This window comes from Ambystoma mexicanum, chromosome 7q (assembly GCF_040938575.1).
Source record: "Ambystoma mexicanum isolate Mex_15411 chromosome 7q, UKY_AmexF1_1, whole genome shotgun sequence".
NCBI classification, from domain to species: domain Eukaryota; kingdom Metazoa; phylum Chordata; class Amphibia; order Caudata; family Ambystomatidae; genus Ambystoma; species Ambystoma mexicanum.
Window position 1 is genome coordinate 6,755,632 of NC_090941.1, and position 24,777 is coordinate 6,780,408.

Sequence of the window (24,777 nt, forward strand, 5' to 3'; positions counted from 1 at the left end):
TTGGCTCCTGTATTCCTTCGTTCGTGAGAACTCAGGAGATCGACATGGTAGTGGCGTTTCCAGCCCCCTCTTATCCACGGTTCCCTTCGCGCCAAAACGGAGGGGACCCAATGGGAGATCCGCTCATTAACACTCACCCCATACGTGGACCAATCACGGACCACGGTGGTCCCAGGCATTCACACCACCCTAGACTCTCTGGCACCCAGGATGTGTATTGGGACCAGACATCCCAGCCCACACCCTGGAGGCACACAAAAGACATGTAGAAGCCCGCGAAAGCATCCGTGTTTCGCGGGAAAGTACATGCCCAAATAAGGAAGGCCCCGGGTCGCTCGATCTGGGGAAGGTGAAGGGAGCAAGACGGTCAGTGGACAGGACAAAGGAGCCTCGTGGTCTGGCCATTTTGGGAGCCAGGCCACCATTTTGGGTTCAGCGCGAAAAACGCTCTTAGAACGCCAAAAGGAGCTCAAAATACACAAAACGATCGCTGCCACCATTCCAGTCCCTGAATGACTTGCACCGATCAAATACAATCCTAAACGAGTATCTAGGGCCTGTAGAAGGCTAGAGACCCAAGAGAGCTGTAACTTAGCTTACAGTGCCCTCTTGTGTCATGTTGCACTAAAGCCGCAACATGATAAAAGAAACTACGGGAAACAGCGTTCCCCGGTAATGACTGTCTTAAGGGCATGTCAGTTTCCCCGTAAGAAAAGGAGCGAAAGCCCAGAGAAGTGCGGCAGAAGGCTGCACTTCTCTGGCAAAGTCAAGAACAAGGTGAAAAACAACAGCAAAAAGTTTAGGGGTTGCCACATGGAAGGAAAATTACCTACAATTACGAAATCTTTCCTAACAGTAGGTAAAGTTCAATTGTTCACCTTTCTCTCCTTTCCTTCCTTTTCAGGTGTTCCAGGTTGCAGGCGGGCGTGGCTGGAGCCAGGATGCAGGAGCAGACACGGTGAGCGTCCAGCTGCTAGATGCAGAACAACGCGAAGCGTGAGCTGCTGCCTGGGCGTGGTTTAAATAGCCCCCAAAGTAGTTCCAGGTAAGTATTCTTCCTCAGCCACGCCCAAGTGGTAAAATAGTCCCATAGGTTAAATAGTCCCTTTCAGACCTCAAGGAGGTCTGGATCCGGCAGCATGGTCTGCATCAGGTAAGTCCATCCAAGCACTCCCATAATGAGCCTGGTGCCTATGGTGCCAGGACTGATGCCTTCTATGCGCCAAAGGCGCCAGGACAATTTCCAAAGAGCCCCTATAAGGGGTTGCTGGGTCCCTCCCTGGGGACATGTCTGCTTTCGGGGACGCTGGGCCTGAACTGGCTTCCCGGGAGTAGGCATCATGACAGGGTGCCCTCTGGAGTCACTACTATGACCGGGTGTTTCACCTTGTGTCGCCCAATTTTGATGTCCAAATCTGCAGTCCCCTCGATGGGAATTTCCTTCCCGTCAAGGTTCTGGAGTTGTCCAGGAAGAGAGGTGAGAGGAATACGGTAATTCACCCCCCTTCCTGCATTTAGTTTATCAAAGGCCCTTTTGGACAGAAGAGTAGCTTGGGATCCAGTGTCCACCAGTGCCAAAATTGTACCCTGCCCCTGTACATGTACCGGGGCATAGTATCTTCCGTCCTTCTCCTCAAGGGGGCACAGATAATGCACATTTTTGGAGAAATGGTGGGCTAATTTTCTGGTTTTGGACATTGAGAGAGAAGAGATTTGGGCAAAATTCTGTGGAGAGTCTCGGGAATCTGAAAGAAAAAGTTGGCAACTGGATATGGTTTTGGGTTCCCCTGGTTCTGGTTCTGGGCCGCCCCCCCCTTTTTGGAGGCAGTCACTCGGATGGGTTTGGACCAGGGGTTTATGGTATTGTTGGTTTTGGGATAGGATGATGGGCGGCAACAGCTCAATCCCCACATCTACCCAGTCTGGGTTGGAATCCCTTGGGACCCATTTTTCCTTGGGAGGAGTTCCCCCATCTCTGAAGGAGAAGATCCTTTTCCCAGGATCCTCTGAGGATCCCTCTCCCTCAAATTGGAAGACCTGTACCTCCTCCACAAAATGGGTCTGTTTGGGTCCTTTGTTTCTCCTACCTTCTCTCTGCTCCTTGGGTGGCAGACTTTCAGGGGTAGGAGATTTAGTTTCCGGTTCCTGGGTTTCCAGGGGCTGTTTACAAGTGGGGAAGGAAGCTTCCTCCAAGGCTTTACACCCCCTTTCCCCTTGTGCCTCCTCCCTGGGAACCGGTGGGTTGTCGGGGTGCTGCCCCCGTCATTGTTCTGGAGCACCAGGCCCAGAGTTTGGGGCATTCTGCGGTGGCATGCTCATCTAAGCGTTCTGTTGAGCCCTCAGTATGTGACCCAGATCCCGTGCCATATTTTGGACCTGGCGCTCTAACTGTGAAACCCGCTTAGGCTGATACGGGGTTCTATTTTCTCCCCTGGGCTGATCCCGGGAAGGGTAGCTATCCCTTCTCTGGTAGTACCCCAGGTTGGGAAGATTTAGGTACCCCTCCACCCTTGGCCTCCCCTCTCCCGGATTAGGTGGGCTGGGCTCAGGGAAGTGGGGAAAGAAGGATGGATGATTTTGGGGCTGGAAGTTGGGTGGATACCTGGGGAACAAGTTCTGCCCAGGATTTGGGGAATTTCTGCCCTCCTGTGGGAAGTTAGGAGGGAAGTTCCCCGGGTCAGGTGCTTGGCTGGATCCCCCCCTTGGGCTGGAGGAGTCCACACGTAACCCAGGATGGGTCTGTTTCCCTTGTAGCGGGGACTTGAATTGTCAGGGGAGCGAGGGACCCCATTTGTGGGATTACCTCCTTGACTCCCTGTCTGTGACTGGTCCAAGGGCCTTCTGGGCTGTGAATTATTCGGTACAGGCAGGTTTTTAGGCCCCCCCATCTCCAAATCTAAAACAGGGGCAACCTTTACCTCTGCCACCTTGGCAGCAGCAGGGGTGCTGTTGGTTTTGGGGTTTTTGGGCTGATTCTTATTTTCCACCGGTTTCTGCATCTGATAGATGCGGGTGGCGTGCTCAATGACCCAGTCTAAAGATCTTTTCTCGTGAAAGTCTCTCACAAGCTGTGTCATTATGTATTTGGGTAAGGCATGGAAAAACATATTAACAAATTCTTTACTGTCCGTGCGTACCCTTTTTGTGTTCTGCGCAAAAGCACGCTTTAACTCCTGCACACATTCTTGTGGGGCCTGATCCTCCCCACATTGCAAATTGTAGGCTGCCTTGCAAGCCTCTTGGGGATTTCTGTGAACAGAAAAATGTTTCAAGATGGCCGCCCTGTAGGTGGACCATCTTGAATGATTTTGGTCCTCCAGCCCTGCAAAGAAACTGGAGTATTCTGGGGAGAATGTCCATTTTACATACTGAATGCAACTACTGCTGTCTTTCAAATAGAAAGTCTCCATCATTTGCTCATAAAGCTCCAAGTGTTCCCAAACAGAATACTTGGCGTTCTTGTGATAAGGGGTGATGACACTCCTTATTGCCTTGATCTGCTTTAAGGGGTCCTTAAGCAAGGCCCTTTTTGCCTTATTGGCCTTTTTGGTTCTGGTAACCCTGGTCCACTGATCCTCTGACTCAGAGGCACTGCTCCCAGAGGTGCCCGTCTCATCTTCCAGGTTTTCCCGTATTCTGCGAGCCTGGGAATGGCTGGCAGAATGTGGGGACCTAGTCTCCTGTGTCCTGGGCTGCTCAGAGGAGTCTTCAGATCCCTCCTTGCTGCCCGGATTTGATGGGTACCCCCGCCCCCCACTGGCCTAACTGGGCAGAGTTTTTTAGGATTCCCTTAGTGGGCCTACTTTCCTGGGGTTCCCCACTAAATTGCACTGTGCTTGGGTGCCCATACCCGGATGCCCGCCCATCTATTCCTGGGAGGTACTGGCCTATGAACCCCATACTTTTGGCTGGATAGTAATCTGCCATCCCTGTGGCCCTGTGCTCATGTGCGCCAGGGGACATGGGGGTGGCAGAGTCCAAGGACTGGGAGAGATGAAGGCCTCTGGTACTAGGGCTCCTGAGGTTATGCTCAGGTGTTTCCCTTTCCCAGCGAACTTCATCTCTGTCAGCCCCTGCTTCCTGTTGCAATGCAAGAGCTTGCGCTTTCAGTTCCTCATTTAAGGCCTTACTAGACTCTATCAGTCTCTCCTGCATGGCTACCTGTTGCTGGAGCCTATCATTGTGCTGACAGAGAGCCTCATTTTCTCTCTGCGCTTCCTGGTTGGTCCTGGAATACTGGGCCAGTCTTTGCTGCAGGAGGGTTACTTCCTGAGTCCCATCCCTACTGGCCTGTTCCTTTCTTGCCAGAGCATCTTCCACCCTCCTGGTGTGCTTTAACAAGTTCTGATGCTCTTTTTGGAGGTCACCCAGTCCCTGGAGTGCCAAGTGATTTGCTTCAATTTTTTCTTTTAATTGGCAGACTTCCTGGCCTAAGGTGTCCCTTTCCTGACTTAGTGCCTGCATCTGTGCCGCCAGGTCGTCCCTCTGCCTTTGAAAGGCACCAGCTTTCTGGCGTTCTTGATCAAACTCTGCCTGGGTATCCAGTTCTTTCAAAATCAGTTTATTGCTCTCTGTCTTCTCCCTATCTAGGTGGCTTTGCAGGGTGACTACCTGCTCTGCACATGCCCTATTGAAGTGCAGTTGTTGCTCCAGCTTTTTCTGGTTCCGCAGTAGGGTGTCCAAACCTTCTTGGTACTCCTTCTGCAAGGCCAGAAATCTGTTATCCTGGTCAGACTTTTCCTGTTGCAGGATATCCATATCCTCCTTTATTTTAATAATATACTGCCTACTATCATTTTCTGACTCCTGGCTCCTCTGCAGCCCCTGCTCAGAAGAGACCAGGTCAGATTGGGCCTTCTCTAATGCCATCAGTTGCCTATTTGCCAGATCTTGGCCTTCAGCACATTTGTCCTGTATGGCTCCCATATATAAATATAAATATGCCACTACCCTGGCAAACTTGTTGTGCTCATCATTGGCCTTGGGGGCCATATATAGTTCACTCAGGGCCACATGTAAGGGACCCTGATCTCTCCATATATCTGACCCTGTTTCAGTGATCTGGGGTGCGATTACCTGCAACCAGACCGCCTGGTCCTGATGAGCCCACTCACCTCTCACAAATAGCTTATGTAAGAGGTGTTCTCTGGCTATTTTGATATCTACCAAGGTCGTCATTCTGGAAATTGATTTCCTTCCTGATTTACAGAAGTTTGTATTTTATTTTGCAAAACAGACCGTTTCCTTAGAGTGTTCCTTTGAGGGGTGTTTTTACAGTGTAACACGGCGTGGTGATCCAACAGAATTTATATATCCTGTCCGTTAGCACACTGTATTAATCTGCACAAGTGATAGATCTAATCCAGAATCCCTGGCTCGAGCCCCCAATCTATTAAGTGACTCCAATCAAGCACTCCCACTAAGTCAGTGCCTTGTCTGGGATTGCTCAAGGGAAGCCTTATTTATATATTTTTATAGCAAGTTATACCCTGGATGATAAACCCTTGTATAACACCCCTCTCTATGAATCCCCCTGATCTCACTGAGCCAAGAAGTAGGTTTGTTTTGCAATTTAAAAGATTTATTGGAAAAATTAAACAATATATATATATATATATATCACTTTTATAATAAATTAAAATTTGATAGCACCCTTATGAATGTAATGTTGATCAACAATAGATAATCTGACACTAGCGCACTTCTTAACAATCAATGAGGAGTTTGTATAGGAAGAATAAGGTAGCAGAAAATACTTTTATGGTTTCAAGGAAAAGCAATGAGGGAAAAATGCAGCACAGAAATAAACTTGATATGATTTCAACAAAAGATAATATGATCACTTTTTCTTTGACAATTCCCTCCCCCCTATGCAAGATAAGGAGATGGAAGGAGAGCACACAATTCTCAGGAATACAAAATGCAATACAAATTTCCAGTTCCCCCCCAGCGAGCCTAGAGGGAAACAGGTATGATTTTAAAGCAGGCAAGATCCTTTTAAATGTGGTGGCAATGAAGTGAAAAATATGCTGAAAATGCTTTTAATTCCCTCTAGAGGTTCAGGGTGAGTGAGAGATACTTTAAATCAGTTCAGGTCAGCCCTACCAATGATTCAGGGATGGTTATCAGGTTGAAAACGGGATTCAGTAATGGAAGCAAAAGACAGATATTTTTACACGTGGTTGAAAATTAATTTTATGGCATACAGAAAGAACACTCCCCTTTGCATTTACTTAGAAAAATCAATTTTACCCAAAACACATATTTCCCAGATACACAGTTTGTTGAAATTACATGTACACATTGCAGATGAATTAAGGTACATTCTTGTCCAACTCTGATCCCCCTCAGAGACTGGGTTAAAAAATGGCAACATTTTGTGCTTTTTAGTGACTTTCACCATTTTGGTTTTTCCTCAAAATTTACACAGACCTGCACCCCTTCCCTGAGCATATTACTGGAAATTACTATGTCTCTATCCTAAACACAGTGTCTGCAATATTAATAAATAGTGGGGTTCGGTCCCAGAACACCGCACAAAGTGGAGTTTGGTCTCAGATCATGAGGGCATTTTCCATATTAAGGACCCCCAAATTGTACATTTCTGTGAGCTTAATACAAGATTTTATAAGCAATTTAACTTAAAAATATATTTGCTGCAATATGAATCCACAATCCAGTCTGGCCCGCCCCCAGAAGCTTGGTGAGTCAGAGATCACAGGCCTCTCCTTCTTGGCAGGGCAGCTGTTGCCAGCTACACCCTAATCTGCATTTCTATTCAATTGAAAGGGTCTATTGTGTTGGGTCCTGCAAGCTGCAGGGGAAACTCCTCCCTCTCAATCAACAGGGTCATGTGATATCCTGGGCTGTTGTGTGTGTCTCTGAGGTTTTAATGGTTCTCAGGAAAAGCAAGTCTTTTGAACTTTTAATTACATAAGACTCCCTTCTGTTCACTGCACAGTTCTGCAAGACAGCTCTCCTGTCAGGATGTATAGAGCGCGAGCGCCGGTCAGTGTCCAATGCCGGTACTGCACCTATTTTTGACAGCTGTCTTGAATTAATACATTTCAAAAAGAAAGGATTTTACTAGATAGTATATGATCCTTGCTTGACATGGCATTGATGTGGATCTGTAGTAGAGTAAAGTAAAATACTCAACCATAGTTGGATTTTTGTTTGGTGGTTTCGGGCCCATGATCTTAGCAATTTTTGACATTAATAAAAACGGATTTTGCACAGAACCATCTTTCTTTGCACTGGTGGGTGGCAGGTCAGGGGACCATTTTGGTGTGCGCAAAACTGCACGGTTCTCCTGGATTCTGGTGCAAATGTGGGCTTTTCCGCCATCTTGGATTTCCTAAACACACAGCACTAAATGTTGCAGCATAATAGTCCAAACGTGGGTCAGGACATCCAACAGCCTGGAACATGTGTTAGAGGATGGTCTCCATTGTGGACGCCCAGGACCGCTGGATGCGGTGCCCTAGCACCCATCACAACAGTAAGGAGCGTATTGAGTGACGGGGCATGACATCAAGGCCAGGCATTCCCATGAATATTGGTTTTCGATGTCCCAGTAAAGGACAACAGTGAAAGGTTTGACTCCAGAGAACCAGAAGGATGCCATGCACTAGGGGCCAAGAGAGGAATATACTTTCGTCCCTTTCTTTTCAACAATGTTTTAAGGACCCTGTCATGAACCATATGGAGAAGTCCCTGCCCTAAATCTAAATGTTCTGATGAAGTGCAGACCAGTGAGAGGAGACCCCGCATATTTACTTGACCACCCAGCTGAACACTTGTCTGTGATACATGTTGCGAATTCCAGTGGGTGCTAACAGGAACTCCACTTATTTCTGACCTCCTGCCCCGAAGGTTAGTAACTCTTATTCAAAACAAAGATTACAAACTCTATTAAAAACCAGAGAGCTCTCTATTTTTCAATTAATCTGCTTGACTTATCTGGGAGCTCTTCTCAGAGGAAATCCACAGACAGTCCAAATGTAAAGTGTAGCTTTTTCCAGCTGTCAATAAAAAGAGAGACTGGCATGATTCTGTAAAACTATTGTGTCTCTACTTCCTAGCCTATACATTTTATACAATGTTTTGGTGTCAGGCTTTCCCTTTAAGACTGGGTTAAAAAGGGCTTGTCTCAGGATATTTACATGTGCATATTATTGACAACAAATCTATCCATTTTAGCATAGGCACAGGTCTTCATTTTGAAAACGTTGCAAGAATACTGAGTAGGTATATTATAAAAGGTATTTATTTTAAGAAATCAATCGCCACGGTCCTGATAACCATCTCAATCAACATGAAACAAAACACATATTAGGTTGATTCACTTCCTTATAAAAGATATCCACCCTTCATGAATAGCTTCTTTACACTAAAGGTCCGATAAAATGGCTTGCAAATAATCTTGCTTTTCTAAAACATTTCTGTGTATTTGAAATACTTAAAAGTATAGTGCTGCAGAAAATGTACCATCATGTATAGTCTCCAAACTTAGCAGGTAGATCTAACCTGAATTATGCCCCATGTGTTGGTCTCAATCAAAAATGAAATGTAGGCCTCTCTTGGTGTGCTTATAATGTAAGTATTGGGACTTCTGTCATGGCATCACTTACCAAATCAGATGCTTGCTTTACTCCCGACTTAAGGATCCCTATTCGTCTTGGCCTTAAACTCTGTAAAAGGGTCAAGGCAAAAGAGCAAATCATACCATCCTGGTATGCACCAAGCTGCAAAGAAGGATAAGCAAGTTTTAGTATCTTAAAGTGGTATAGCCAACAATGAATGAAAAGGCCGTAATTAGACAAACCGGAAGATACAACAAATGAGCCAGTATCCTATAATGGCATGTAATGTTTCTAACATTCACTCTTGATACGTAGAAGATGAAGTAACAGATGTAACAATTCCAATACATGAAGGAAAGAACAACAAAGGGGAAGGTTAGTATGGACCTACCCGAGCAGCATGAGGACGCTCTAATGACCCTATATCAGGCACCAGAATACTGCAAAGTGTCTTGCCAGGGTGCTCCTTCCCGTATATAGTGTCCGCCGAAAGTCACAATAGTCACAGAATAATGTAGCAAGGAAATCCACAGCAATCCAAATGACGGTCCGAGGTCAGTTCTAGGAAGGCGATCAAACGTTGAACCAAGGGAATCCGCAGCAGTTCGGTAAACAATCCGAGGTCAGTAATAAGGAAGGAGATCAAAAGCAGAGTCAAGGGTAGCCAAGAAGTCCAGCTACTCAATCCGATGTTCTAATTACAAAGCAGGATGTCCCAAATGCAGGCGGGCTGCCAGGAGAAGCACTGGGGCCTGTTAGGGGAGGAACATCAGGAAACAGTGCAAACTGTCGTTGTTGGCATGATTGCCTGTGTTGGAGGAGATTGCAGGTCGTGGCAGAATTTTTGAAGGGAGGCTGCCCAGCTCATAGTCACCAGGAGCAACAGATTCTGAGATGCAGAGTATATGAGTAAGGTAAGTGTGTCCCGAGGGAGGAGAGAGACTGAGGGTCCACATCCCGTTCCATAACTTGTCGCCGGTGTGGCCCGGTAATGGGGCTCGTGGTCTTCCGGGGTGAGGAAGACCTCAGTTCCAAAGTGCCAGTGCCAGTGACGGGGAGTTGGGTCACTGACATGGGAGGTCCGCCACCTCTGTGTGGGCCGAGCCAGGAAGGTGTTGGGCAAGCGTGCTGAAGCTGATGGTAAGGTTGCCCTGGGGGTGGCCGGGTACCAACTCAGCAGGGAATCCTTCAGGGTGGTGACGGGATGCCCAGTCCTGCTGTGCCGCTGGCTGCCCCTCTTAGTGATTGTGTGCTCCCGGCGGAGAGGGCTGTCTGGTCTCCAAGGAGGGCTGTGCCCACTAGTTATAGGCCCAGAGGTGTAGTTGGATTAACATGGGGGGGATCCCCCAGCAGAAGCATGCAGGTCACTCAGTAGTACTGCTGAGTACTGCCTGGGGGAGCAAGGGGGAGCTAGCCCTGACGGTGCTACTGTATACAGCCAAGTGTCTGACCCACCTGATTTGTCCCCTTTGGGTGGGGGGGACTCTAGATTAATGCTGGTGAGTTCACGCTGTTCCTTGAGTGGGTCTCTGATAGCCTCCTCTCCAATGTCTAGGTCATCCGGGAGAAGAGTACACTACTTGTCCCTCACCACTATCATGCGGCGGGGAGGGAGCAGGCGAAGCCCCTGGCTAGCCCTTGCTGCACAGTCAGCCCACTGGCTCAGGTGCAGCCCTACGGGGTGACGTCTGTGGGGAGGCAGTGCTGGTGATGGCCGTGACAGGTTAAGGTGCAGAGTCGTGCTATTGGTGGGGAGGAGCCAATGCAGGAAGCAGGTGGATTTTCCTTGTGGCCTCCTCAGTATGGGTCGGCCTGTCGAGATCTCCCCCGCCGGCGCGAAAGGATTGGTGCGGGCGCTGGCTCCGTTCACTTGCCCCCGGGGCTTCAAAGCTCCTCTGTGCCTTCGGTTTCGTGGGCTGCCACAAACAGGGTGGAGGGGAGGTGAATGATGTTATCAGCGGCTGCTGGACTGCTGATGAGATACCTCCTGGAATGGTCTTTTGGGGCTGCCTCCAGCCGGGGCGTTCTCAGTACTTTCTGCCGGAGCTCTAGGGAGGCTCAGGAAGTCACTGCGATTTCACCGGTTTCTCTGGCGAGTTTTATCTGGTCTCCCGAGGTCAAATAATGTGGGAACTGGCCCGGGGGGTGGACCTTGACATTACGGGTCCCCAAGGGGAGGGCGGGGGGTTTGTGCTCTCGCTCGTGGGCTCTCTGGGGGGACCATCCAAATATTTCAGCCCGTTGGGGCAGAGCAGTGTACAGGGACCTTACATCGGTGCGCCTCCTGGTGGCCAATCCCCCTTTTTCTTTATTTGAAAACCCTATTGAACACTTTTTCTGTAATTAGTTGAAAGGAATTGCCAATAGTTCTTTTTTATTACAGGTCTTTTACTTTGACAAGACGCCACAAAGACTGCCTTATTTTTTATTTGATGGTCGAAGCTTGCTCCCATCTTAGATTTAGGTTAGGCATTTTCCACCGTGCATTTACAGTTTAATACACACCCTTGAACTGTGATCACTTGTGTCTGTCTTTACTGTTGCCACCATGAGTTCCTTACAGTCCCCATCCGTCCCCTGAGGGAAATTCTGAAACGCAGCTCAGCCAGCACTCTAGGATGGTCGGGGTGATGTCCGTGGCCTTGGGTGGCTGTTTCCCATGTGGGTTGACTGTCCCCAAGTCCAGCAGTGGTTCCAGGGAACCCAGGCAGGGTTCCTGTCCTTTCCCAGAGGGAAATTCTGTAATGCAGCCCAGCCAGAGCACCAGGATGGTCAGGGTAATGTTGCTGGCCTTGTGCGGCTGTCACTCATGTGGGCTGACTGTCCACAAGACGAACAGCAGCAGTCCCAGGGAGCCCCGGCAGGATCCCCATCCCTTCCCAGAGGGAAATTCTGTAACGCAGCCCAGCCAGAGCTCCAGGATTGGTTGGGGGTGATGTCACGGCATTGGGTGGTGGTCTCCCATTTGGATGGACAGCACCCAAGCTCAACGGCTGTCCCGGGGAGCCCCGGAAGGGTCCCCGTCCATTCCTGTAGGGAAAAGCTGTAACACAGCCCAGCCAGAGCTCCAGGCTGGAGCTGCTTGCTGAGCCGGCGCTGCAGGGACAACGTACAGAGTGGAGCATGGAGCGGGAGAGGCATCTAAGACCGTTCTCTTGCTCCGGTGGGGTCGGCTACATACAAGCTGACACCTCTCCCTTGCTCGGTCCGCCCCATGGAGACCAGAGCGAAATGTATGCTGCGGGCTACGCACAGACGGCACAAACTCTATCAGACCAGACGCTTACCTGGGAGGTTTGCAGGCACTGTGTCCCGAGCCACATGGACAATGAAGGGAACCCCGGACAGAGAGCAGGACAGGGCTCGTGCCTTCAGAAGAGGGAGAGAAGCGTCTGCCTGCTCGGAGCATGCCTTAGGCGGGCTTGCTCAGACCCAGGGTCTGAGCATGCACGGCATAAACTTAATGGTCACGCTGGTATCGGGAGCTGGGTGGGAGGTGCTTCCCAATACTCTAGAGCGGCAAGGTGGAATATTGGACGGCAGCTCAACATATAGGGTGAAGGCTCTCACGTTACCATCCAATCAGGAAGTGGGTGGCAGGGGCCAGCCCTGATTGGTCCAGTATCGGGCCACATACCAGGGATAAAAGGACAAACACTAATCCAGCATTTGTTGCTCATTTCAGAAAGCAGGAGAGGAGAGAGGAAGCGACTGGTGGGCCTACCTGGGCTCGAGTGACTAGGAGGAGGCTGAAAAGGAGTAGCTTGACTCCAAGACTTTAACAATGAAGTAACTGTAGACAAGTCTACCAACCAACCACTGAAGGACACTTTAATGAAAATAAAGTATCTTTTGGCATCACAATACCGTCTCCTGTCCTGAATCTTACAGTTCTGTTACAGAATTTCCCTCTGGGAAGGGATGGGGACCCTAACGGGGCTGCCTGGAACCACTGCTGTGCTTGGGGACATTAAACCCACATGGGAGACGGCCGACCAAGGCCAGGGACATGACTCCCCACCACCCTGGAGCTCTGGCTGGGTTGTGTTACAGAATTTCCTTCCGGGAAGGGATGGGGGACCCTGCCGGGGCTTGCTGGAACCTGCGCTGGGCTTGGTGACGATCAATCCACATGGGAGACCAGTGACCATGGCCGGGACATCACCCGACCGTCCGGGAGTTCTGGCTGCGTTGCGTTAGACCTTTTCACTCCGGGTAGGGATGAGGATCCTACCGGGGCTCCCTGGGACTGCCATTGGACTTGTGGATGGTCAACACTTTCTTTTCCACCCAAGTAGGTGCACCCACACATGTGAGGTACCATTTTCGTCGGGACACCTGTGGGAAAGCGGGAAGGTAGAACATGTGTTATTGGGGAGGTGTTTTGGTGGTTTCCTGGTGGCAAATGTCTGAAAAAAGTTTTTTCCCCCCTAAATATTGGCCTTTGGCAGGCCTGGTGGGTAATACATTCATGGGCGATTCGCACAACTCAGACCTCTGTGGTTTCCCAAGGGTGTCTTATTTTCAGCCATGCATGGGGTTCCCTGTTTTCCTTGGTGTCTGCGACACCCCGCCGACAAATCTGTAGGTTGTCCACAAGACCAAAATCCTAAAAATGTGCTTTCCCGAAACGCTTCGGGATAGCAGTGGTTTAGCTTTTTCCCTTTATGCCCAGGCAGGTGCACCCACACATGTGAGGTACCGTTTTCATCAGAACACTTCTGGGAGTGTGGGAAGGTAGGACATGTGTTGTTGGTGGCATGTTTTGGTGCTTTCCTGGTGGCAAATGTCTGAAAATTGTGTTTTTTCCCCCCTAAATTTTGGACTTTGCCAGGGCGTGTGAGTAATAAATTCTAGGGCGATTCACGCAAGTCAGACCGCTGTGGATTCACACGGGCGTCTTCTTTTCAGAAATGCATGTTTTTCCCCAAGCCCAAATCTGTGGGTTGTCCACAAAGCAAAATCCTGTCTTCCTCAGGGCATTTCATGTACCAGTGGTTTGGCCCTCTACCTTGGCACCCATGTAGGTGCACCCACACATGTGAGGTACCGTTTTTGTCGGGACACCTGTGGGGATGTGGGAAGGTAGAACATTTATTGTGATCTCTTGGTTTTGATAACGTTTTCATAAATTTGCTACTGCACTTTGTTATACAACCCTTTAATTTCCCAAATGTAACCTACATTTAGTCGCTGCTTTAGGCACTGTATGCTTTTGTAACCTGCACAAGTACCCTATCCTTCAAAAGGTCGGGCTGTGCTCTTTCAAAAAATGTATGCCTGCCATTCCTCACCACATTTGTTTTCCTTATTTTCACATGCTAATATGTCTATTTAGGCCGTCGGCATAAAAATCCTGGGTACCATGGCTCAGTTTTTGGCTTGTGGTAATGCTTGTTTTGTGAATCATTACAGAAAATGTGTGATTTCCTAACAAGAAGAGTTGGAGGAATGTAGCGCTGCATTACTTTTTTCAATATTCATATAAGCCATTACCTTAGAGGTCCAAACATGTCCAGCACATACCTTTTATGTTGGTCATTTTTCCAGTTTTTCCCCAAACTATGGGAATTTTACCTACATAGTTGTTGCCTGACCTGTGCAAATGATCCCTTCCTAAACTTGGAATTGTGTCTACTTTTCAGAAATGTATGCCTTTGTCTTCCCATTCAGCTTTCCTACCCTCCTCTTACATTCCGTCCACGGATGTCCTATTGGAAAAAAGGGGAAAAATCACCTACCTCTCACAAAACTGATGGTAAACTTATAAAAATGTTTTTTTTTTTGTTTCCACTCAACCTGTTCTAGAAAGCCTGGAAAATGGCGAATTCAAAACATCAAACTATTTGTCCCTAGCTCTTACAAGGAAAAAGATACAGGCTTCTTTGTTCATCATTTTATTGGCATTTTCTGAAAAAACACAAAATGTGCTCTTTTTTGTTATTTTCTCTCACCCCCATACAGCAAACTAGGATTCCTTGGCGGCGTTAAGACCGCCTACATGTGGGAAGAAAAGGGGCCACATTTGGCACAGATATCACATATAACAAAGTCCCTGAGAAAAGAGAGACGCCCCCTTCCTTCGAGCCTGCTACCTGTAGTTTCTCAATCTCTTGGCCCTTGCAGACTCCCCCGTTTTATCACTGGCTTGGCACTTTGCAGACACTCCCCTTTTGCTCTTCATTTGAAATTGTGCATGTCTGCAGAAGAGCGGACACTTGGCAGAGAGTCCCTGCTGCAGTGGGCGTGGTGTTTCCAATCACTGTCCTAAGCATACTTGAAGGAGAGACCGGCGGATACTCCATTCTATGGGCTAGAGTCTGCTGGAGAGGAGTTTCAAGAAGCGAGGCAGGTAGAGAGCAGCGATTTTGGGTGTGAACGAGTGCTTAACTGCCTGTTTATCGAGGTATGGATACTTTGTCAACATATATACAGTATGCCCTTCCTGCTATTGAATAATGTAACCCCATTCTAAAACAGTCAGGATGCACATTTTGCTGAATGGCATGGAATCGATCCCACTATCTATCTCTGTTTCTTAATATTTTTCTTTTTCTCGGCAATGAAACTCGAAAGGCCGTCAGTTTAATTTAACTGAAAAGTAGGCAACGCACACAGTGCAGGTAGAGGGTGTCCCGTTCCTTTTTTTTTTTTTTTTTTTTTTTTTTTTTAAACCGCTCTGGTTAAGCGTTAATGTCACATAGGTATTTTTTTGTGTGACATTTCTCCCCCTCTAAACCTAGAACTACAAGTCTCAGAAATCGAAGAAAAGAACAAGATCGGAATTATTTTTTGCGCATGGCGCGGAGAAACTTAAGAGCTGGGGGGTTTAATACAAAGCCTATTCTGAAGGGCGTGTCTAAATCTTGTAATTAGTAAACTCTATAGGACAGTTTAAAAAGATTGAAGTTCAGCCGATGTGTGGTGTGAAATAACCGTTCCTGCTTTTTTAGGATCATACATCATTAGAATGTGCATGGAAATATATGTCCAAAATTATTTTGGTACACCAAGATTGTGAATTAAGGAGCCAGTGTTAGGGGGAGAAAAGTGAAGAATGGTTTGTCAGTATTAAAAGCTCTTGTGGGCTGTAGAATTCTCATCCTCGGCCATTACTTTGCACGTGCAGCAGTGAAATATAGACCCGTAATTGCATCCGGAGCTCTGGTCGAACAATGAGTATACCAAAGAGGGTTATCCTCAGTGCTGTAAGTGGGTGAGAAATCGAGTGGGGAGTTGGGGGAAGGCTTCAACGAGTGGGTGTGGCATACATTAGGGGCGCGGCCTGAAGCATCCCCAGCACAAGACAATACAAATGGAAAGTTGTCGGCTTACTGTAAAAAAGAAATGGTCTCGCATTGGCTTTTCACCTGAGCACTGCCGGTGACATAGCCAGTGTCGAATTGCACTGCTACGTTTGTGCTGGATTTTTTTGTTTCTTCCATTCATTAGAATGTCAAGCACAGTGGAGTCGCCAGGAATCAAATGTAGGAGGGGTGCGATGGGGCCACAGACAAAGGTAGGGTGTCCGCTTAAAAAAGGCAATGTGTGACGTCGGAAGCACGATTGCAGAGACTCTTTTGTGCACACCAACTACCACACCCCTTGTGTGCACCCCCCTCCCATCAGAATGTAAGCACAACCATTAAGTCACTAATGACCCATCATTAGCGGTTTCGTGAGCTACATTCTGATTGGAGGGGCTGCTCTTGGCTGTAGGGTGACTTCACAGCTCTTCATTGATGGCGGCCCTTGGGGGGGCAAGATTTCAGAGGAGAGGCCCGTCCCAGCCCCTCCTAACAAAGCCACTGGTCAAGCAGTCAATTACATGAAACCAATGGAACCCAGCACCAACGAAATAGCACAGTGTGATGTGGCACTGGCTTGTCATCAGCTGGGCTGGGTTTGAATCCTAGCACAGACTAGGGATTCCAACTCGAGCCCTGTCGCTAACAAACCAGTGTTGCAGCGCAATGTATTATTTCATAGGTGCTCAATTTGTTTTCATAAAATAGACTTGACACATAAAGTCCCTTATTGGCTTTTGTCATGCAGTGTATCAATGAAACAAACGAATTCCACCACTGGCTAGTCACCAGCAGTGCCTGGGCATGGAAAAAAAAAAAAAAAGTTGTCGGGTCTGTGTGGGGTAGTGTGAGCCTTGGCTCCCAGGTTTTGGTAGATTGAGCCGGGCCCACTCAAATCCCTGGTTATTCTGTCTGTTTCCAACAAGTGAATCTGCTTTTTTTTCAAGACCTTATTTTCTGTACCCCAAGTAGCAGAAGTTATTTTTTTTCTGCAACCAAAGATACTTGATGCAATGTTGGGAAATGTAGTCCGGGGCTAGGGAGGGAGTGGGGAGGGAAGTGACGTGGAACAGGTAGGGGCAGACGATGTAAGGGGAGATTGGAATAAAGACGTAGATAGGTGCGTCTCTGTCTCTTCTTCCTGTGCGGTGTTGCACGTACCTAGGCTGCCCCCCACTGGAGGCACCAGTGACGTAAGGCAAGAGCCAACATTACACTGGTGACAAACGGTGGCCCACGTGTAGGGCAGAGACGTGGTGCGGAATGCCCGCACGGCAGGAGTGGTCAGATGCCAATGTAGCTCTGCGGCGAGGAGCATTGGGAGGCAGCGCACAGCCCGGGTGTGAGCCTAACCCCGAGGCTGTGACGGTGAGGGTCAGCCTGCTATCAGACGCCCGGGGAGAGGCCCACCATTCAGCGGTTCTTGTGCCTTCGTCAGGCGGCCGATACACAGCACTGCTGGGTGAAGGAAAAGTAAGAAGGCCCGTTTGCCGTGGCAGTGAGTGAAGTTGGGGGATAGGAGCTCGGGGAGGGCCCACTGGAGCAGTGCTCATTCCTAACTCGGGCGGCCGCCATACGGCCTTATATTAGAACCAACCAACACACCAGGAGATCCATGACGGTGGGCTCTCTGCAGTAATCTAAACAGTGAAGACCAAGCCACAGAAGGAGGTAGACCAGGAAAACGACTTCAAGTAACGGAGCACATCATAGAATATAGCATGTCAGACCAGGACATTCCAGCCACAGTGCCAGTGACTCCACAGCCGCAGGGAGTCCCTAGCAGTGAAACTACCAGGCTTTTTCATTGTGGCGGACACCAACAACATGGGGCTGAGATGGACGAGGTGGGTCTGGGACTTTGACCTATATGGGTGGCCCAGTAGAAGACGCCCGTCAGCAATGTCTTCTGAAACTAGCAGCAGGTCCGGCCACAAGGGACATCATTGATGAATTCCCCGCAGACTCTATTAACACAATTCAAAGCCTGAAGACAGTTCTAGCTACCTACTTTACACCACACACCAACATGGATTATGAAAGGCATCTATTTCACACTAAAAACAAGCAAAAGTAGAAACCATGGATGCATTTGTAATGATACTACGCACCAAAATGAAGCATTGTGATTTTACAACTATTCTAACACACAGGCATTGAGATCTCAGATCGAATCCCACTTTTTCTGGAGGAAACTACTACAAGAGGCAAGATCGCTAGAGGAAATCCTCATGCAGGCTAAGGCAGAAATGGCTGTTGACTGGCAAGTGGAGTCTTTTGACAGCCGAAGAGGTCACTCAACGCAAACAGGCCGTACACAAACTACTAGGTCCATCAAGGTCGCAAGGTGAGCCTTTCTGCTGTCATTGTGGCTACTGTTAAGACGGATTTCTGAACTCTGACCTGGTGGGCAGAGGTTCAGAAGGCTAGCCTAGTTTCTTGGAACAGGGTAACCTTCTGGACAAGCCAGGTCAATCAAGGTAGCTTGGCTCCGGTGAAGACTAGGTCTCAGGAGGGGTGAGGGTGATTGAAAGACCTCAATGAGCACACAGAGTAAAGGACACTTACAAATCACTCCAAGCCAGGTGTAAATATATTACAAATACATTTATTTCAAGGCCTTTGAGTTTCAACACACAAATCAAATTACAGTAATACTTTTAAGCCAACACAATCCTATCTAAATACATATATACAAGACCAATGGGGTCTAAAGGGTTAATGCACGAAATGGGTCCACAACCTAAAAGGGGAAGGAAGCAGGCAGTGCAAATAGTCTTTAGTGCCTTCTGCATCAAACACACTCCTAACTGAGAGGCAGTCCTCTCAGAAGAATGGAGCCTATTGTTCAAATGTACTTGCAATGCTGGCCCACGCAGTAATGCAGATTGGCAAAACGGGATCTCTTCAAGGGTCTGTAGCAGCTAAAGAAGGTGGGTGAGACGAAGAATAGGTTCCCACTATTCGAGGAGGGCCTCCACTTGAGGGCAGAGTTGATTCCAAGAGTTGGGAATAGTTTGCTAGTTCGCACTAGCAGTGGAAAGGAGAGGGGCCCTCAGAGGCCACTCATGTGTAAAAATGTATGGGGGTGCTAGGAGCCACCAGCTAGGGTTGTGATTACTCACAGACCCCTGGTGCACTACGGACCAAACTAGGGCAGTCGAGTCCACTTCGGTTGCAGGTTCAAGTGCGGCAATTTGGCGGCTCTGCAGCTTTCAGCAACAAAGATACAGCGTTGATTCCCAAACGGGACAGTGGCGATTTCTCTGCTCCTGGTGGATGGATCAGGCAAGTTTCACTGCAGCATGCTTCAGGGTCAAGAGGGGCATAAAAGCAGCGCACCTGCAAAGTTTGTCACCACGGCTGGGCGACACGGTAACCGCGTATGCTCCGGTTCGGGCGCACTCACTTTACTCCAGACCTGGGAACGCCAAGTGTATGAAATTCGGTGTGAGAGTGGGGTGAACACAGAGCTAGCGACGTGCCAAGTTTAGAGGGCCTCCTCAAAACGGCAGTGGTATCAGGGCAAAGATTCTGCGTAAGCTGGTCAGCCCACTTGTTGGCCGTGGGACACTTCATAGAAGGCTTACTTGCAGGGTTTGATGAAGGTGCCGAGAATAGTTGGTCCCACTATTCCAATGGGTTGAAGCGTCTTCGCAGACCTTCTAGGACGACCAGATGCAGAGGGGTCCAGCGGGACGACAGCAGGCTCAGGGTGCCAAACCTTCCAGAGGGTCACCAGCTGTTCCTCGACTCGGCTTCTTAGTTTCAGGATACTTGGATCCTACCCTTCATTCAGTGAGAACTCCAGAGATCGAGATGGTATGGATGTTGGAGCCTTCTCTTATCCAAAATCTCCCTCGCGCCAAAATAAAGTGGACCCAATGGGAGATCTGCTCACATACAGGCATACTATACGTGGACCAATCACAGACTACAGTGGTCCCAGGCATTCACAGCACCTCAGACTCTCTGGCACCCAGGATGTGTATTGGATCCAGACATCCCAGCCCACATCCTGGAGGCACACACACAAGGGAAACAGAAGCCCGTGAAATCTTGGCGTTTCGCAGGAGAATGCATGCCCAAATAAGGACATAGCCGGGTCAGCTGGACCTGGGGAATGTGAAGAGGAAAGATGGCCAAAGGACAGGACACCTCGTGGCATGGCTATTTTGGAGCCAGGCCACCTATTCATGCCAAACGCGGTAATTGTGGTTTAACTGGCAGGAAAGGGTTAAAAAAACACTAAATGAAAAGATGCCACCAGTCCTGTCCAAGACACATCTGCACTTCTCCTAAAAAAAAATCCTTCAAGAGTATCTAGGGCCTTTGGAAATGACTATTAGACCCAAGTGCACTGTACTGTAAGGTACATTGTACACTTGTTACATGTTGGAGAAAAGTTGCAACATGGGCAAGGACTAAGGGAAACAAAGTCTCCCAGTACCTGTCTTTAAGGGTATGTCAGTTTCCCCATAACAAAGTGAGTGAAAAGCTCATGGGAGTGCAGAAGACTGTGCTCCTCTGGTAAAGTCAGAGTATGGTGTTTAAACAAAGCAAAACGTTGGGGGATTTGGGGGGTACACAACGGGAGGCAAAATTACACATTAAATGGAAATCTTTCCTAACAGCTATCACTTTCCACATGAGGGCACATGCCTGGCGATTGGACAACGATGCTCGGATTGTGGTGAAGATAGCCATTTCAAGTCGGTATGTTGTCTGCCCAGACAACGACAGAGGTATGACCAGTAGGCCACGTCTGAGTCCCATGGCAACAGAGACCTCCCACTTGGTGGCGCAAGTCCACAATCGAGGAAAGGAGGGGGAGAGATGGGATCATGGCTCGGCTGATGAGAAACAACAAAGAGAACGAAAGGATGAAAGGTCAGGGAGGGAAGGAAGACGATGGCGCACGTCAACAACGCGATCAGAACGTCGATCCAGGTGCCATGTGCGATACATAGTCGACCAGTCTCTGACCTACACGAAACCGAGTTCCTCAGAAGGGGAACAAAGACGGAAGGGCTATCTATATGATTTGGGAAACCAGCATGCAACCAAACACAGCCCAACATTCCTCATGCATTTAAATGGAATGCAAAATTTCATATAGACATGGACGCCACTGTAAATGTAATCAGTTAACAGGTTTGCCAGGCACTACTGCAGGCGCCCAGCCGAGATGGACATTTACCCTTACGGCTCAAAAACTCAGCTAAAATGCCTGGGACAATTTGAAGCACTATGCCGCTTATAAGACACAGACAAAGAAAGAATATCCCGATACATGTTATCTCCACCCCCAACGAATCTGGGTGCATCATGAGCTCCAAGACTGCTGTCGAAATGGGACTCATTCATGTGCTCTACAAACAAATGTTCCACAAATACATCAAAACAGTGGAAAGAATAGATCAGATCTACCCACCTTTGTTTAAAGGAATTGGAAAACTCTGGAATCGTCAAATCAAGCTACACATCAGCGAAAATGTTCCACCTGGAGCCCAACACGATAGAGGAATTCTTGTGAATATCCGACAGGTGGAGGAGGAATTGCACAAGCTGCTAAGTAAGGCCATCATAGAACCGGCAACAGGGCCCACCCCGTGGGTGTCCCCCATAGTGCCCATCCCAAAAAAGGTTCAGATGCCATCAGGCTATATGTGGACATGAGAAGACTGAAGACCCAATGAGGCTACCAAAAGGGAGCGACACTTAGCCCCCTGCATTACAGACATGGTTCATCTTCTCATTGGGGCAAAAATATTTTTGAAGTTGGACCTAAATAAAGGGTACCATCAGCTGGTCCTCAGTCCAGAGAGCAGGTACATTACCACATTAATAACCCATCTGGGTCTATAAACATAACAAGAGCTTGAGCTTCAGCGTCTCTTCTGCGACAGAGAGATTTCAGGCCGACATGCACAATGTCGTAAAGCATATTAACTGTATAAACTACAGCAACAATATTCTGGTGTTCGACTGAGAAACGCAATGATACTGGCCCGAGTATGCATGGAGCTGGAAGCGGCCAACCTCACAATAAACTGCAACAAATGCAAATTCAGGAAAGGCACTCTTCACTTCTTTGGCCAAATGTTCTCAGAAAATGGAATGACACCAGACCCAGAAAAAGTGCATGCTTGGAATGAGACTTTACCACCCACCAACCTCTCGGAGCTCTGTTAGTCTTAGGTTTGGCCAGTTATTGCGCCCAGTAAATCAAGAATTTTGCCACGCTCAGTGAACCACTGAGGGCATTAACCAAACAACACCCGCCTTTCCAGTGGTCGTCGGAGTGTCAGGCAGCGTTCACATCCTTCCAAGACAGCATAGCAAAAGCTGAGAACATGGTGTAATTCGATATGGACAGGGAGATGGAATTGATAGTAGATGCCAGCTGGTTGGGCCTGGGGATCATCCTCACTCAAATGTCCAGATGGCTCAGGCCAGCGGCACATTGTCTCATATGCGATTAGAAGCCTATTGTAACGGATCAGGCCTATTCCTAGGCAGAGAAAGAAAGCCTGGCAGTCGTATGGGCCTGCAAACATTTTCATTTATTCCTTTATGGCAAGCCTTTCACAATCGTAACAGACCATCTAGCCATGCTCTTTCTATATGGAAACCTGCAAGCAAAGATGCCACCATGCATTGCAAGATGCGGTCTGCGGTTGCAGGACTATGCATTTCACATCATTCATAGATCAGGGAAGGAAGCCAACCCGGACGACTTCTTGTCATGCCACCCCAGATCAGGATGTGCCCCAGAACCGTCAGTGGCGGATTGTTACATATTTAATCCAACAGACCGTCCCGCCAGGCATAGACCCCCTGGAGCTGGCAAAAGGGGGCAGATGGTGATGTCGCATTTCAGATAATCACGGAAGCTATGCGGTCGGGGAGATGGCGAGCAAAGGAAAGGAGATGAGGCAAGTCAGAGGAAATAAGAAAAGACGTGAACAGCCTACTGATGGTTAAGGAGGAACTAGCCATGTCGTAGGACAACCTACTGCTAAATGGAAACCAGATTGTGATACAGAGTAGGCTGAGATGTCAGGTGTCAGACTTGGTAAATGAGGGGCACCAGGGAATAGTCTCGACAAAGAGAATGCTGAGCCAAAAGGTGTGGTTCTCAAAGCTCGACTCAAAGGTGGAAGACCTGCTTTGGGGAATGTCCAACGTGCTGCCTAATCACACCCACCTGACATCCTGAGCTGTTAAAGATGTCGCCACTGCCTGATGGGGTGTGGGAAGATGTCGCAGTGGACTTCTTTGGCCCTATGGAAGGGCGGAAATAAGTGATGGTTATAATGTATGAGTAGTCTCGGTGTCCAGAAGCACAATTGGTCTCTTCCATGGCATCTTACCATGCCACCCCTTTGCTAGACAGAATCTTTACGGCCTATGGCATTCCCAAGCAGGTGAAATCAGACAATTGGCCACAATTCACAAGCCAAGACTTTAAGGCATCCTCGGAGTACATGGGGTTCCAGCACAGTAAGGTAACTGTTGTAGCCCCAAGCAAATGGCATGATTGAACGCTTTATGGCAAACCTGAAGCAGACATTTCTAATCTCTGTTAACGGGACAGCCAGATGAACAGGTACTGCACCAACTAATACGGGATTATAGGAGCACCACAAATAGTTTGACAGGCAGTGCCCAGCCAAAGACCTGTTTGGCCGAAATGTCTGTACTTGGTTACCTTACTAGAAGGCAGTCACAGAAATCCTCGGAGAGGACTAAGCGATGAGGAACAGGGATGCTGAAGCCAAAGGGGAAAAATGAAAGACTAGGCTGATCGCCGGAGGCAAGCAAGGCCGTCCACCCTAATGGTAGGTGATGTAGTGGTCGTGAAGCAAACCTGGACCAGCAAAGGTGATGCCTTCTTCCATGAAGATCCCCTCATCACCACACAAAAAGGTTTCCTGATCACGGCCGAAGGTGACCGACCCTAGGTGACCAGGAACTTGTTGCACTTTAAAAGACTGCAGGAAAGCATCCGGCACGACGACAAGGCGCACAAGATGACGACGGGGCCTACTTGTCGGAGTCGTCATACCATGGAGATGGCGGGGATTCAGATACAACTGGACTTGACGAGCTGGAGCGAAGTGACCAGAGTGGAAGGCCTGAGGTGGGGGACATTCGACTATAAAAGGCGAGAACCAGTCCTCGCAGACTCATTGAAGAAATGGGGTAAAACGTGTTGGCAGTGTTTAAATTGGGGGAGGAGGGGTGTAATGTCGGGAAATGTAGTCCGTTGCTAGGGAGGGCGAGACGAGGGAGTTGGCAGTGTTACGGGCGCCTAGGCTGCCTGGGTGACGTGACGTGAGGCAAGGAGCCTATATTGCCACTTAATACTTGCAAATTCAAATTCGTACAATAAAAACCCTTTGTGTGCAAAGGGAGCGTTTCTGGAAAAGCTTTCTGTTTATAATTGTCAAATGAGGACCAGGTCAAACGATAATATTCTTTTATTGTATTGTAACTCTTATTATAGTGTACACCCTTTATTACATTGTAGCGAAACAAAACTTGTATAAGTTTTGAATTTGCAGGTGTTAGCATTGTTTGCATAAAAACCACAAGGCACTTATAGGCTACTAATTCATTTCTTGAAAACAAATCCTACTTTTGTTCAAAACATTCCGACAGGAGCAGCCCTCTTTTGCATAATCAATGCAGCAGAATATAAATCTTTACGTCTGGCATACCTCCTCTTCCTTTTGCCAGTTATTCCAATTCGGGGCTTCTGCCTAGCGTGACAGGAAATCCCAGCTTTCTTTCCCAACCAACCAGCTCCTTTGATCAGGGTGTACCTGGGCCCACCCCTGAAGTGGTTAGTGGAGAAGTGCTCCCCCCCCCCAACAGTG

At 48.3% G+C, this 24,777-nt stretch overlaps 1 protein-coding gene across 3 annotated transcripts in view; it reads left to right on the top strand.

The window, feature by feature from the left end:
- Positions 1-14,810: 14,810 nt before the first annotated feature.
- LOC138528751 (von Willebrand factor A domain-containing protein 5A-like) overlaps positions 14,811-24,777 on the top strand; it is an 880,743-nt gene continuing 870,776 nt past the window's right edge. The window contains exon 1 of one of the 3 annotated variants that reach the window (XM_069640621.1): positions 14,811-14,933. The gene's annotated coding sequence lies outside the window, so the exon portion shown is untranslated. Of the gene's footprint in view, positions 14,992-24,777 lie in introns of all 3 variants that reach the window. The other 2 variants (XM_069640622.1, XM_069640620.1) reach the window with 2 other exon arrangements.